This window comes from Myotis yumanensis, unplaced genomic scaffold (genome assembly GCF_028538775.1).
Source record: "Myotis yumanensis isolate MYYU_CA2020_CCGP unplaced genomic scaffold, mMyoYum1.0.hap1 SCAF_5, whole genome shotgun sequence".
NCBI lineage: Eukaryota > Metazoa > Chordata > Mammalia > Chiroptera > Vespertilionidae > Myotis > Myotis yumanensis.
Window position 1 is genome coordinate 34,786,129 of NW_027223756.1, and position 13,483 is coordinate 34,799,611.

A 13,483-nucleotide genomic window follows, 5' to 3' on the forward strand; every position below is an offset into this window, starting at 1 on the left:
CCTCCGGGCCCGGGCTGCTCCATCCGCCTTCGTCTGTCACCCCCGCGTTCCACTCCCTTCCCCCCACGTAGAGACATCCACTAACCTCATCCTAACAAAAATCCCCAGAAACCCATCCTCTCGCCGTGTCCTCCGGCCCCTTTCGTCCCTCAGTCCGCCCCTTCCCTCAGAAACCCCGCCGACTGTTGGGTGACTTTTTCATCTCTGATTCCAAGCCATTTCTAGTCAAAGAGAAAATAGGCCTGGGTTCTGGCGATCAGAACCCAACTAGTTCTCGCTTTCCTTCTCGCGATCCTGCTCACCGTCACCCTCCTCCTCTGCAAAAAAAAAAAAAAAAAGGGGGGGGGGGCGGAAAATACTCCGCCTTCGGGCAGCAGAGGGGGTTAACTAAACATGGGAATGTGGGGCGCCGTGCTCGAGCCCCCCCATAACTCCTGGGCCTGCCGCTCCGCGGGTTCCCGGCGGCTGGTGTCTGGCTGTGGATGTGGAGGCCTCGGGCTCCAGCTGCCGGTGCCCGGGGTTCATCTCGTAATTGACGTCAGTGCTTTGTTCCTGCCACTTTGCTGCTCCTTCCACTCCCCGAGGATGGGTCGCGGGGCAGAGGAGTCGAGGAGGATCCTGACGGCCGGCTCTTCCGCCGACGATGTTATTTGTATCGAGTTGAAAGGGCAGATCAGAACCGCTGGTGTGTGGAGTTCACGCCGAGAGGACGGGCTCGCGGAGGGTTCCTGCGCCGAGTTGCAGTGCAGGATCGGGGGGTTTCTGTCCTGCGGGGCCGTAGGGTTTGAACACTCGGGCCAGCCCCCTGGCCCGGTGGCCGGAGTTTCCGGGAGGCATCTCAGCTATAGGCGCGGGTGTGGATAGGATATTTGTAAATGTCACGTTTGAAATGTGTGATGGTGTGTGTTTTTTTAGGACATCGGTGTTAAAAGCGCAAAGCTTTGTTTCCATCTTCATCCTGCGAAGCTTTGTGAAGTGCTTCTTTTTATTTAACTGGCCTTTAACTTAGGAAAATTGCAATATTTATGAGAAATGTCTGATCTTGGCATTTGGTGAAGATCCTTTGTGGCCTCTGCCTAGACTCATCTTTGGTCAATATGTGCATAAAGAAGGATTGGCAAGTGGCCCCTTGGTTTTTAACAAAGCTGGCTTCTTAAATTTCTCAGGTTAATTTTTCTTATTCAGCATGGCGTTTTTCAGTTTCCAAACACAAAAAAATTCTCAGGAACTTGTTTTTAATTATCTTTTAGAGTTAACTTACTGGAAGCAATCAATGTATTTTTATTTTTATTTTTTTAATACCAGCAGTCTCATTCAGTCTGTGGTGGCTTGCAGGCTGATGACTGGTGTTTGCCTACAGGAGCAGTAGGCAAATTTTACTTTAAATAAAATTTTGTGTCAAATGGGGACAAGATAGGATGTCTGTGAATGACCCAGCTTTTACTGTTTGATTAAAAAAAAAAAAGGAGCTTAGCTGTGTTAATGGGAAAGTGTCTACAATTCTGGGGTATTAAAGGTGATTACAGTGCTTTTGGTGAAGCTTTGTACTTAAGGATTCTTAAAGAAAAAAATATTTTCATTCAGATTCACTTTCTACTTGTCAGATGACATACATTCTCTTTTCTGTGCTCTTTGAGTTATTGTATCGCCTTTGTAACAGTTGATACTTTCTGCTTTGCATTGCAATTTTCTTATAGGTCTGTTGTAGTGTCTTTAGAGCAAGAACTTTATTTATACCTCTCTCTATCCTCCCCAATATTTTACACAATTAGTAGATTGAATTTGAATGTAATAGCCAACCTATGATTTTACAAAAAGGTAATCTAAAGAAAGCTATATGAGCAAGTGATCAGTATTTGTAGAGGAAAAAATGACTGTCAGCTACAGAAGATGAAGCCATCTAAAAATTATGTATCTTACCTTTTTTGTAGAGTTAAGGTAAATGTAATGGTTTAATGTGTACCTGAGAGGAACAAAGAAAACAGGTATTTCTCCTTTTGTGGCCATCTACTGGTTTAGAATGGAGTCCAAAATATATGAGTCCTCTTTGTAGTATTTTTCAGAAAATCAAAGAGGCATTTTTTAAGTATTGAAGGCACACCTGTGCAATGACCCAGTGTGAATTATAAAAATTGACTTAAATTTTATTTCTTATTTTAGCTCTGTTCTACAGATACCTTACCACAAAATCTTTCCTATATAATATAAAGGTTTCCCAGTTTTTGAACCCCCAATTATTATGTTTTACTCATTTCTTTTTTTATTTCTTCTGATAAGTTGGAATAATTACATTTGATTTCTGGGAGGATGTATACCAGTCTCAGTTATTGTGAAATAAGGTGTAGTCATGACTTAAAACTGCTTAAAGCTTATCTGACCTGTTACCTTGCTGCTTTTTACTTTGGTTTACGAAAAGCATCCCTACTTCTAGTATCTCCTTACGCCCACTTATATTGGTTATTTGAAGTGATACTCCAGTACATAGAAGAGGGCAGTAATAAGCATTCCAATTACTGAGTTTTGGCTAATCATGTGCATTCCTATTTGTCTTGATGTTCATTTTCACAGGCATCATATTCTGAGAATTTCAATGATACTGGCATGTAGAAAATGTTAGAACCACTGAATCCATTTCCAAAATATTCCAAAAACATTTCAATTTGGGGATTACTTGTTCTATTTTCGAAGGAAAAAAATCTTATTTAAAATATATTTGCTTCATCAGCTATCATTAAAAAAAAATCTGTAACCTGAGGAAAGGCATTTCATGTAACTTTTATCTCTCTAATGAGCCATGGTGGTGGCTTTTAGTGGGTCCTGTTTTAAATTACTCATTTTGATCATTATTTCCTAGGATAGGTAAAAGAACTCCATGCTTCTTTTCCCAAAGTGTATGTGTGTGGTGGGGGGCAGGAGGGAAGGGGGAGTGGGAATCAGTTATTGATTGACAGAATAGATTGCCCTGGACAGCCAGTATGGTTTGGCTATCCAGATATTGTCTCAATCTGTCCTGGGACTGGACAAGAACTCCCCCTGGGACTGCTTGGAGCCTGAATGGGTCTCCCATGATTTTACCAATTTGGAGCTGCCTAGTGAGTTACGACTTTTCACTTCAAGTTTTTTTTTTCATGTCTCATCAGGGTAGGGACAGTTTTATGGAGAGGTGAGTACAGGTGAATACTCTGCATAGACAGGCCTTCCCACCTCTTTGCATTTGCTTTCATTTTTTCCATCAGGAATATCACTTTTCTCTCTTGTTCTTATCTGTTAAAACTTTACCATCTTTTAAGGCCCAGGGCAAGTACCATTGCCTTCCTAAAGTTTTGCTTAATTCTTCACTCTACTCCAATTGTGACCTACCTCCTTGGAATCCTTTATCACTTTGTATCTCCCTTAATTGTTAGGCAGCTAACTCTGGGTGACATGGAACACAACGAAGACACACTAGTAAAATAAACATTGTTACACTATTACATTGTGTATCTCTGAAAAATAAGGATTAAAACAATAATCCAATATAAAATTTTACTAAAAAATTAACACTAATTTTTTTTTAAACATATTTTATTGACTTTTTATAGAGAGGAAGGGAGAAGAATAGAGAGTTAGAAACGATCGATGAGAGAGAAACATCGATCAGCTGCCTCCTGCACACCTCCCACTGGGGATGTGCCTGCAACCAAGGTACATGCCCTTGACCGGAATCGAACCTGGGACCTTTCAGTCCGCAGGCCGACGCTCTATCCACTGAGCCAAACCGGTTAGGGCGACACTAATTTTTTATTATCATTGCATACCCAGTCAGTGTTCAGATTTTCTTGATTACAGTTTCTGCTTTTTTTTAAAAAAAGTGTGTTTTTATTGATTTTAGAGAGGAAGGGAGAGGGAGAGTGAGATAGAAACATCAGTGATGAGAGAGAATGATTGATAGGCTGCCACCGGGGACTGAGCCTGAAACCCAGGCATGTGCCCTGACTGGGAATTGAACTGTGACCTCCTGGTTCATAGGTCAGCACTCAATCACTGAGCCACACCAGCTGGGCTTTACTTTGTTTTAACAGTTTGAGTTAGAATCCAGATAAAGGGACATATATTACATTGGGTATGTGTCTCAACCCTCCTTTTTTTTTTTTCTTCCTTCTATTGGTTGCTGTCTTTTTGTTCTTGTTCCCATACAATTGGTTCGTTAAAGAAACCAGGTTTTTGCCCTATGAGATTTCTCGCAGTCTGGATTGTGCTGATTGCATTGCTGTGGTTTCATGTAATACTAGTGACCTGGTGCACAGATTCGTGCACATTGAAAGAAAATTAATTAGAAGGTGGCTGGCAGGGCGGGACTGGGCGAGATGGGCTGGACCCGCCCTGGAGCCAACCTCCCGGGTCCCTCCCTGGCCAGCTGCACCTGGAGTGGTGCTGTGGCTCGAAGGGCATCTGGGGAGTGAGCAGGGTCCCTCCGGCAGGTGGGGCCCCTCGGCCTGTCCTGCAGGGATCGGGCTGAAACCAGCTCTCCAACATCCCCTGGGGGGTCCCGGAGTGTGAGAGGGCACTCTACAGAGTTGCTGTTGTACAGGGTGTGGAATGCAAACACAAGTGTGCAGTAAACCAGATTCGGGGCCGACAGTGCCCAAGAAACAACATTACCCACGGCCAAAGGTGGAATCTCGTAGCGAGGAATCGGGCTCCCTCCTCCCTGGTTCCGGGTGCGTCACCCGAGAACTGCCACTGCCAAGTCACTGCAGCTTGGCAGCTCCTGCATTGAGCGTCTGCCCTCTGGTGCTCAGTGTGCGTCATAGCTATCAGTTGGAGAGACACTTAGCTAGCGGCCTGATGCACGAAATTCATGCAAGGAGCTTGGCCCTTGCAGCCCCGGCTTTGTCTGGAAGGTCATCTGGCTGTCCGGTCTAATTAGTATATTACGCTTTTATTATTATAGATGTTCCTTTGCCCCTGTTTTTCCTTTAAATTAGTAGTTACATTTAGGAGCTTGATTTGATTCAGGCTTGAAATTTTTTTCCCTCCTCACCTGAGGCTATTTTTTCCATTGCTTTTTAGAGAGAGTGGAAGAAAGGGATGGATGGGGAAGAAGAGAAAGAGAGATATGAGAGAGCTGCATTGATTGGTTGCCTCCCGAACTTGCCCCGACTAGGGTCAGGGATCAAACCTGCAACTGAGGTACACGCTCTTGACCAGGAATGGAACCCGAGTGCTCTGACTGAGGCTCTAACTGCTTAGCACACTGGCTAGACTATCAGGCTTGACACCTTTTTAATGGCAAGAATACTTTATAGGTAGTGTGCACCTTCAGCTTGACTTCTCATCCTACCATGCCAGTGAAATTGCTCTTACCAAGGCCACTTGTGTCTTTTATATTGCCAACTTGTGTAATCATTGCTTACTACCTCTTTTTGTACTTGATAGTTAATCATTTTATCCTTGATATTGTTTTCTTCCTTACTTTGATGACTGTTCATTACTACCTTTCTACCTACTAACTGCTTTTTTGTGGAGTTTTAATTCTTGGTAATCCTTTGAGATTGGTATTCTGTATTTTAGCCTTGTCATTCCTTCTTCACTCTAAGTGTTTTTTGGGCACCAGAACTCTTTCATCTAACTGAATATCCCCATTTAGTTTGTCTAATAGGCACTTTGTTTTATTTAGGAAAGTAGCATATACTTACCTTAAGCCAAAAGAATTTATTGGGAACATATTGGGTATCCCACAAATTCCAAGAAAGGCAGGAAGATAGAACTCAGGAACAGCTGGATCAAGGGGCTCTTTGCATATTCAGCTAGTTCTCTTGCTGCAGATCAACTTTAACACTTACTAATATCTTCTGAATTTGAAATCTTGTATCTTCTGCTATCAGAGAGAGACTGACCTGAATCTCAATCCCAAATCCTAGCTAGGAAAGGGGACTCATTAGATTATGTGTCCACCTCTAGACCATAACTTTGGCTGAGGGGCTACATTGTAATAAGATGCTCTAGCTGCACTATCCCAGAGAGAAGTGCAGTAAAGGATACTCTTAAAACATAGTTGGGCCCTAGCAGGTTTGGCTCAGTGGATAGAGTGTTGGCCTGCGGACTAAGGTCTCGGGTTCGATTCTGGTCAAGGACACATGTCAGGGTTGCTGGCGCAATCTCCAGTGGGGGGCATGCAGGAGGCAGCCGATCAATGATTCTCTCTCATCATTGATGTTTCTATCTCTCCCTCTCCTTCTCCCTTCCCCTCTGAAATCAATAAAAATATGTTAAAAAACAAACAAACAAACAAAAAATATTTGGGGCCCTGGCTGGGTAGGCTCAGTTGATTAGAGCGTCATCCTGATACGCCAAGGTTGTGGGTTCCATCCCTGGTGAGGGCACATACAAGAATCAATCAGTGAATGCATAAATAAGTAGAACAAATCAATAATGTTCTCTCCTTCCCTCCCTCCTTCCCTTCTTCTCTCTCTAAAATCAGTAATAAAAAAGAAGAGATAAACTTAGTTGGGCCACCTCATTCATCCCATGGCTATTTAGTCCTACTTTTTCCCATATGTATATTAAATATTTTATAAACATAATTTATATATATCAGCAAACAACCTTATCTCTTTTATGGAGACTACCCAAATTCACATCTGGCTACAGCATCCATAGGTCATTGTTCTCCGAGTTCATGTTCTAAAGGTGAGATCTCTTGTTAATCAGGCCTAAATATGCTTTGTCACATGTCTGAAAATTGTGGCTAAAAACTAAATTTAATCATCCTTAACATAACTGATACACAGTGGTTGGGAAACAAAATAACTAAAACTCTTATGAGAGGAGGGCAGAGGAAGATATTGTTGCAAAACTTACATCATATCTTGCTGGACAGGTATGGTATAAGGTAAATGATAGAACCAGCAAATTATAGGGGCCTTCATTTGTTGTCTTCCTTGAAAATGGAGTGAGTTTTTTAGCCAAATGATTTTTCAGTTCTGTCCACTAGGAAGATTTTTGTCTTAGGTTAAGATTACCACTAAGAGGACATTTGGAAGTAGTGTTAGGGGAGGACAGATCTATGTCGCCTACTACAAGGGTCAGCAGACTATGGTTAGTTGACATAGTGCTGCGTGCTTTTGTATGGCCTGTGAGCTAAGAATGGTTTTACATTTTTAAATGGTGGGGGAAATCAAAAGAATATTTTGTGGCATGTGAAAATTATAGGAAATGCAAATTTTTTTTGGAAGCTCAAATTTCAATGTTCATAAATACATCTATTTGTTTATATATTATCTGTAGCTGCTTTTGCTGCTGCAAAGGCAGAGTTAAGTAGTTGTGACTGTGTGGCCTACAAAGCCTAAAATATTTACTAGGGGGCTTTAAAAAAGTTTGTTGACTCCTGTTTTAGCAGATCAAATGAGCCTTAGTTGACATTTGGGTCTGAGGATTGCCTTAGGGTTGAACAGTTAGTTATAATGTCCCTATTTACCGTGGTAGTTGTTACAGGTTTTTGTTTTATTGTAGAATACACATACATGTATACACACAAATACAAATACACATATACAAACAGGTGGGATTTGGGCATTAGCCTAGCTTTAGTTAGGGAATCAGACTTGAGGGGTCTTCTATACCCTGAAAGGAGGATCACACTATCGGTTACATTGTAACATGGTTGCCTTTAGTACAACTATGTAAATGGGGGGGAGAATTTCCAGAAAATCTGGGGTGAAGTGAAGCTAGAAGCTGGTCAGATAGTCCCTATAAGTGTTCATTATGTACAGATTAACTATTCTGCCACTTCTCAATCCCCTCACCCCCAATTCTGCTCTTTTTCTTGTCTTGGAGAATGTACCATTATCATCACTTTTCCTAGAAACATGCAAGTTGTCCTTGACTCCTCTATTTTACTTCTCACACCTGGCTTTCCCAAGATTCTACTTCCTTAACATCTTTGAATCCAAACCCTTTCTCTGCATTTGCTGCCTTAATTCAAAGCTTTCAACTCTCACCTGGATTATTGCAACAATCTTCTCGCTTGTTTCCTTATTGCCAGTCTGATCTACTATACCCTGTACCAGAATGATTTTTCCCTCGAAACTGCAAATCTGATTTTGTTACTTTAAACTCCTTAGTAGTGTTCCATTTTCTGTAGTATTCTTCTACCCGGGGATACTTAGACATTAATGAGTTTTATGTTAACTTCTGAAGGACTGCTTTATAGCCAAATACTCCCTTGGGAGTTTGTTGCTGTGTTTAGATTTTGTTTACTATTGTGTTTGTGCCAAGCTATAGTCCCTTGTACTAAGATGATACTGCAGTGAATGGCTCAGAAGGGAAAGTTGGAGAGTAAAATTGGACCATGTCATAGTATGTGTTACTATTGGCAGGCCAAATCTGAAAGAACTCTGGCATAGTAGGTGGTGTCATATTTTCACCTTGAGATGTTTCTGGTGGACCCCATCTTTGTAATTAATTAACACAAAACAGTTTGCAGTGTAGGTGTTGTGTTTCCAACTGTAGCAGTGGTTTATATACTTTATATATATTTAATGTAGATTTTGATAAGGTAGGAAACACAAGTGAACAAGATTGCCAGAGTTAGCAAGTGAGACCTGTTTAAAATGGACATTTAAGGACTACTAGTTGGTCTGGTGTATAATGTTGTATTTCCCAAACTAACAAATAAGCACAGTTTTGTATAACATATTTATAAGCATTTTCTGTATTAGTATTATTGAAGTCAAGTTACAGAAGTGGTTTAAAAATATAGAACCAGATTTGAGACTACATATTTCCAGGATTGAATATGTCATTGGTATGGTTTTTGTAAACTAACACAATCTGTTATATTCATGTTACTTAAAATTTTGTTTTATATTTAGACTAGCGGCCCAGTGCACGAAATTCGTGCATGGGAGGGGGGGTCCCCTCAGCCAAGCCTGCACCCTCTCCAATCCGGGACTCCTCGGACATCCCTCTCACAATCTGGGACCACTGGCTCCTAACTGTTCACCTGCCTGCCTGCCTGACTGCCCCTAACTCCCCCCTTGCCGGCCTAGTCGCCCCCAACTGCTCCCCCCCCACCCCCCCGCCGGCCTGGTTGCCCCTGACTGCCCACCCTGCTGGCCTGGTCACCCTTTACTGCCCCCTCTGCTGGCCTGGCCACCCCCAACTGCCCCCCCCACCAGCCTAGTTGCCCCTAACTGCCCCCCTGCCGGCCTGATCACCCCTTACTGCCCCCCCTGCCAGCCTGTTCTCTCCCAACTGCCCCCCCCCCCACCAGCCTGGTTGCCCCTAGCTGCACCCCTGCCAGCCTGGTCACCCCTTACTGCCCCCCGTGCCGACCTGGTCGCCCCTCACTGCCCCCTTCCCCCTGTGGGCCTGGTCGCCCCACGCAGCCTGCTGCTCAGTCGTTTGGTCGCCCCTCACTGACCCCCTTGCGGGCCTGGTTGCCCCACGCAGCCTGCTGCTCAGTCGTTTGGTCACCCCTCACTGACCCCCTTGCGGGCCTGGTTGCCCCACGCAACCTGCTGCTCGGTCATTTGGTCGCCCCTCACTGACCCCCTTGCGGGCCTGGTTGCCCCACGCAGCCTGCTGCTCAGTCGTTTGGTCACCCCTCACTGACCCCCTTGCGGGCCTGGTTGCCCCACGCAACCTGCTGCTCGGTCATTTGGTCGCCCCTCACTGACCCCCTTGCGGGCCTGGTTGCCCCACGCAACCTGCTGCTCGGTCGTTTGATCACCCCTCACTGATCCCCCTGTTGGCCTGGTTACCCCACGCAGCCTGTTCGGTTGTCCATTTGGTTGTGATGATTGCTTGGGCTTTTATATATAGATTTTAAAGTTGTTTTAGTTTTACTGTTATGTAAGAGCTATAAACATAATGAGTTCATACCTAATTTTATATTTACATATTTTTATTAACATTATAGTAAAAAGTCAGGAAGCTTGGAGGGTTTTTTGGAAGAAGGTATATGTGGTTAGCTTTGACATAGATGAATTTAGAAATGGGGAGAAGTAAGGACTACTAAGAGGGGCCAATTTGAGTAAAAATCTGGATCTGAATGTATGTAGGTTATTTTCAGGCTCAGATAAATCCTGAAGGCTTTATAAAAATAGGTAAGAATTGAACTGTAGACAGCTTGACATCCTTTTATTGCATAAGAATCTCTTAGCTCTGTTTTATAAAGATGTAAAAGTAATTACTAGTGCATACATTACAGAAGTTTCCAATAAGATGCCTTTTTGGGTTTTAGATATTTGTATGCTTTAAAATACTCTGAATCAAAAGATTGATTTTTTTCTATAAAAAGAACTGTAAATTTTTACTTTAAACCATTTTCTATGCTCATTTATTTATCTTTGAAGGTGAAAATAGGCTTCTCTGATTTTTTTGTTTTGTTCATATGCTTTTAGAGTATGGTAGCAACAATTTTTAAGGTAAGTTTACACTAGTTAAATTTGGTTTACACATTTCTAAATATTAATGAAAGAAGTATAATTTGATTTGGTTTTGGTTCTGAAATAGGTACATGGTATATAACTGTAGGACAACAAGAGGAAAGAGTATTTAGTATTACTGAGAGAAACATTGTCTAAAGGAAGGCAGCTGGTTACATGTAATATGAATATTCATATGTTCTTAGACTTACCCTTAAGTGTGAGCATTTGTGTATGTAATAAACATTTCTTGAATTGAGGTTTTACATTGTCTAGTATTTTTAAAAGAACATACCAGTTTATCAGTAATCAGTCTGGCAAATACTGTTTCAAATTATTTATTGAACAATAGAATAACTGCTTAACTACATAATAAGCATTACTTATGATAGTTTGGCTTCTAAGATGAGGAAATAAAGTTTTGATTTATCCGAGAAGCTTCATGGAGGAAGTGAATTGAATTATAGTTAAAGGAAGAGTTGTAGAGCTTGACAAATAAATATTTCAGTTCTGGCCTATCTGAAATCATTAAATGCAAATGTTACAGTGCTCAATTAAAATTTGTTGCAGATGGTGTCTGATTTTAATGTAATATGAAGTACTGATTATTTCTATTGTGAAATATTAGTATTTTGTGACATTAGGTAAATAATACCATGATCTCTGTGTATTATTTTCTAGTAAGTGCGATAATGTCTTCTTTCTAACCATGCTGTGAAATTCATTAGTTTACTCATTCAGGTGATTGTCTACTAGGTTATTGTATAGATATGCAGTGCTGAACAAAACAGACACATTCCCTGATTATTGTTTAGTGAGAGAGGAAATATTAATGAACATAAAAATAAATATATACTTAATTGTGATCAAGTATTCTGAAGGAAAAGGGAATGTATGCATCAATTTTCTGAAGCTGGAAAGAGCATCACAAGTTCAAGAAGCCCCCTAAAAGGTCCCTGGTGGGGAACTGGGAGGGAAGAGTTGTAAGATACAATTTGAATCTGATGAAATAGGCAGGAATCAGATCAGGTAGAAAGTCAGATCAGGGCTCTGTAGGCCATGTTAAGGACCTTAAGGTTTATCCTAAGGTAAGTGAAAGCTTATTTAAAAATTTAAAGCAGGGGTTTGATGACATGATCTGGTTTGTGTTTTAAAGACATCACTTTGGCTGTAGTAAGAAATGTGGAGTAGAGAGAGACCAGGGGAACTAGGAGCCTTAATTAGAAGGCTGTAGCATTCCCAAGTTGGAGATAAAATGATGGCTTGTTTTGAACAATGGCTGTGGAGAAAGAAGTGAACAGATTAATTAAAAATATATGTTGGAGGCTGTAATTATGGATTGGATATGGAGAGAGGTTGAAGGAAGGATTCACCAAGAGCAGTTGCTTGGTAGGAGAGAATCACTGGATTAGGAGTTGGTAGAGGCAGGGGAAAACAGATCAAGAAATCAGTTTTTGGATATAATAAGATTGAGATTCCTCAAAGAACATGATCAACGTCCTTAGATATGTGGTCTGTATCTCAGAAGAGAAAGATCTGATGTGGAGAATATTTAGGTATTTGGATTCTAGGCATATAGATGGTATTTCAAGCAATGAAATTGTGGGAGAGAATGTAGACTGAATCAGAATAAGACCCATGGCTGAGTACAGAGGAGCATCAACTTAAGAAGTCTGATAGGTTGAAGAGGAGGAGCCAGAATTACTGGGAAAATTGGGAAGACCAGGGTTACAGAACTCAGAAGTACTGTATTAAGGAACTCAGTGGCTGAATGTGTGTTGAATGGTAGGTCAATTAAAATGATAGACTGTCTGTTGGCTTTAGCAACTTGCAAATCACTAGAGATCTTGGCAAAGGGGTGGAGTGTAGGAAGTTGAAAACAGTAGAGTGTTGAATAGTGATTGGATCCATTTTGGAAAACATTTTGTCTATATCTACTAAAATTGAAGATGCTCCTACCCTGCAACCTAGCAATTCCACCTGTAGGTGTCTATTCTAGAAAAACTCTCACTCATTGGTACAAAGAGATATGTATAAAAGTGATCATTACAGCATTGTTTGTAGTAGCAGAGAAATGGGGAAACTACCTAAATATCTATCTACTGGAGAATGGATAAGTTAATTGTGTGGATTCACAACAGTGAATTCATCATTACCAAAACCATTGTAGCCATCCCCACTGCTACCATATCCACCACCACCATGGCTACTACCAAAGCCATCTTGACCACTGAAGTTTCCTCCATGATCAAAGTAGTCATTTCCACCAAAACCTCTCCCATGATCACCTCCGAAGTTTCCAGAACCACTCAGCCTCTTTAGCTGAATGAAGCTCTGGCCATCTCTTGCTTAAATAGGGCTTTCCTTACTTCACAGTTGTGGCTATTCACAGTATGGTATTTCTTTTAAAAATATTAAATCTTTATTGTTGAAAGTATTACATATGTTCTCTTCCTTCCCACCCCCCAATACAGTATGGTATTTCTGAATGACAGTCTTGTCTACAGAGGCATTGTCATCAAAGATTACAAAAGCAAAGCCTCTCTTTTTTTGCCTCAATCAGTCATGATTTCAGCCACTTTGCTTTTCACATACTGTTCAAAATAATCTCTTAGGTCAGCGGTTCTGAACCTGTGGGTCGCGACCCCTTTGGCGGTCGAATGACCCTTTCACAGGGGTCGCCTTACACCATCCTGCATATCAGATATTTACATTACGATTCATAACAATAGCAACATTACAGTTATGAAGTAGCAACGAAAATAATTTTATGGTTGGGTCACAACATGAGGAACTGTATTTAAAGGGCCAGAAGGTTGAGAACCACTGTCTTAGGTGATGTTCTTCAGTGTCTTCTTTAATACCACTTACAAGTCTTTTTCACGGTTAAGTGGGCACCATGTCTTTGAGAATCTTCTTTTAAGACAGCCCTCTCTGGTTCCACAGCTCTTCCATCCACTTTGTGTGTGCTTTGCATTCATGGCTGCATCCACCTCCTCCACAGTGGCACACGTGACAAACCCAAAGCCTCTGGAGTGCTTGGTGTTTGGGTCACTCATCACCACATAGTG

At 41.6% G+C, this 13,483-nt stretch overlaps 1 protein-coding gene across 2 annotated transcripts in view; it reads left to right on the forward strand.

The window, feature by feature from the left end:
- Nucleotides 1–13,483, forward strand: part of AFF4 (ALF transcription elongation factor 4) — an 84,635-nt gene that overhangs the window by 455 nt on the left and 70,697 nt on the right. The gene's annotated exons all lie outside the window — the stretch shown is intronic.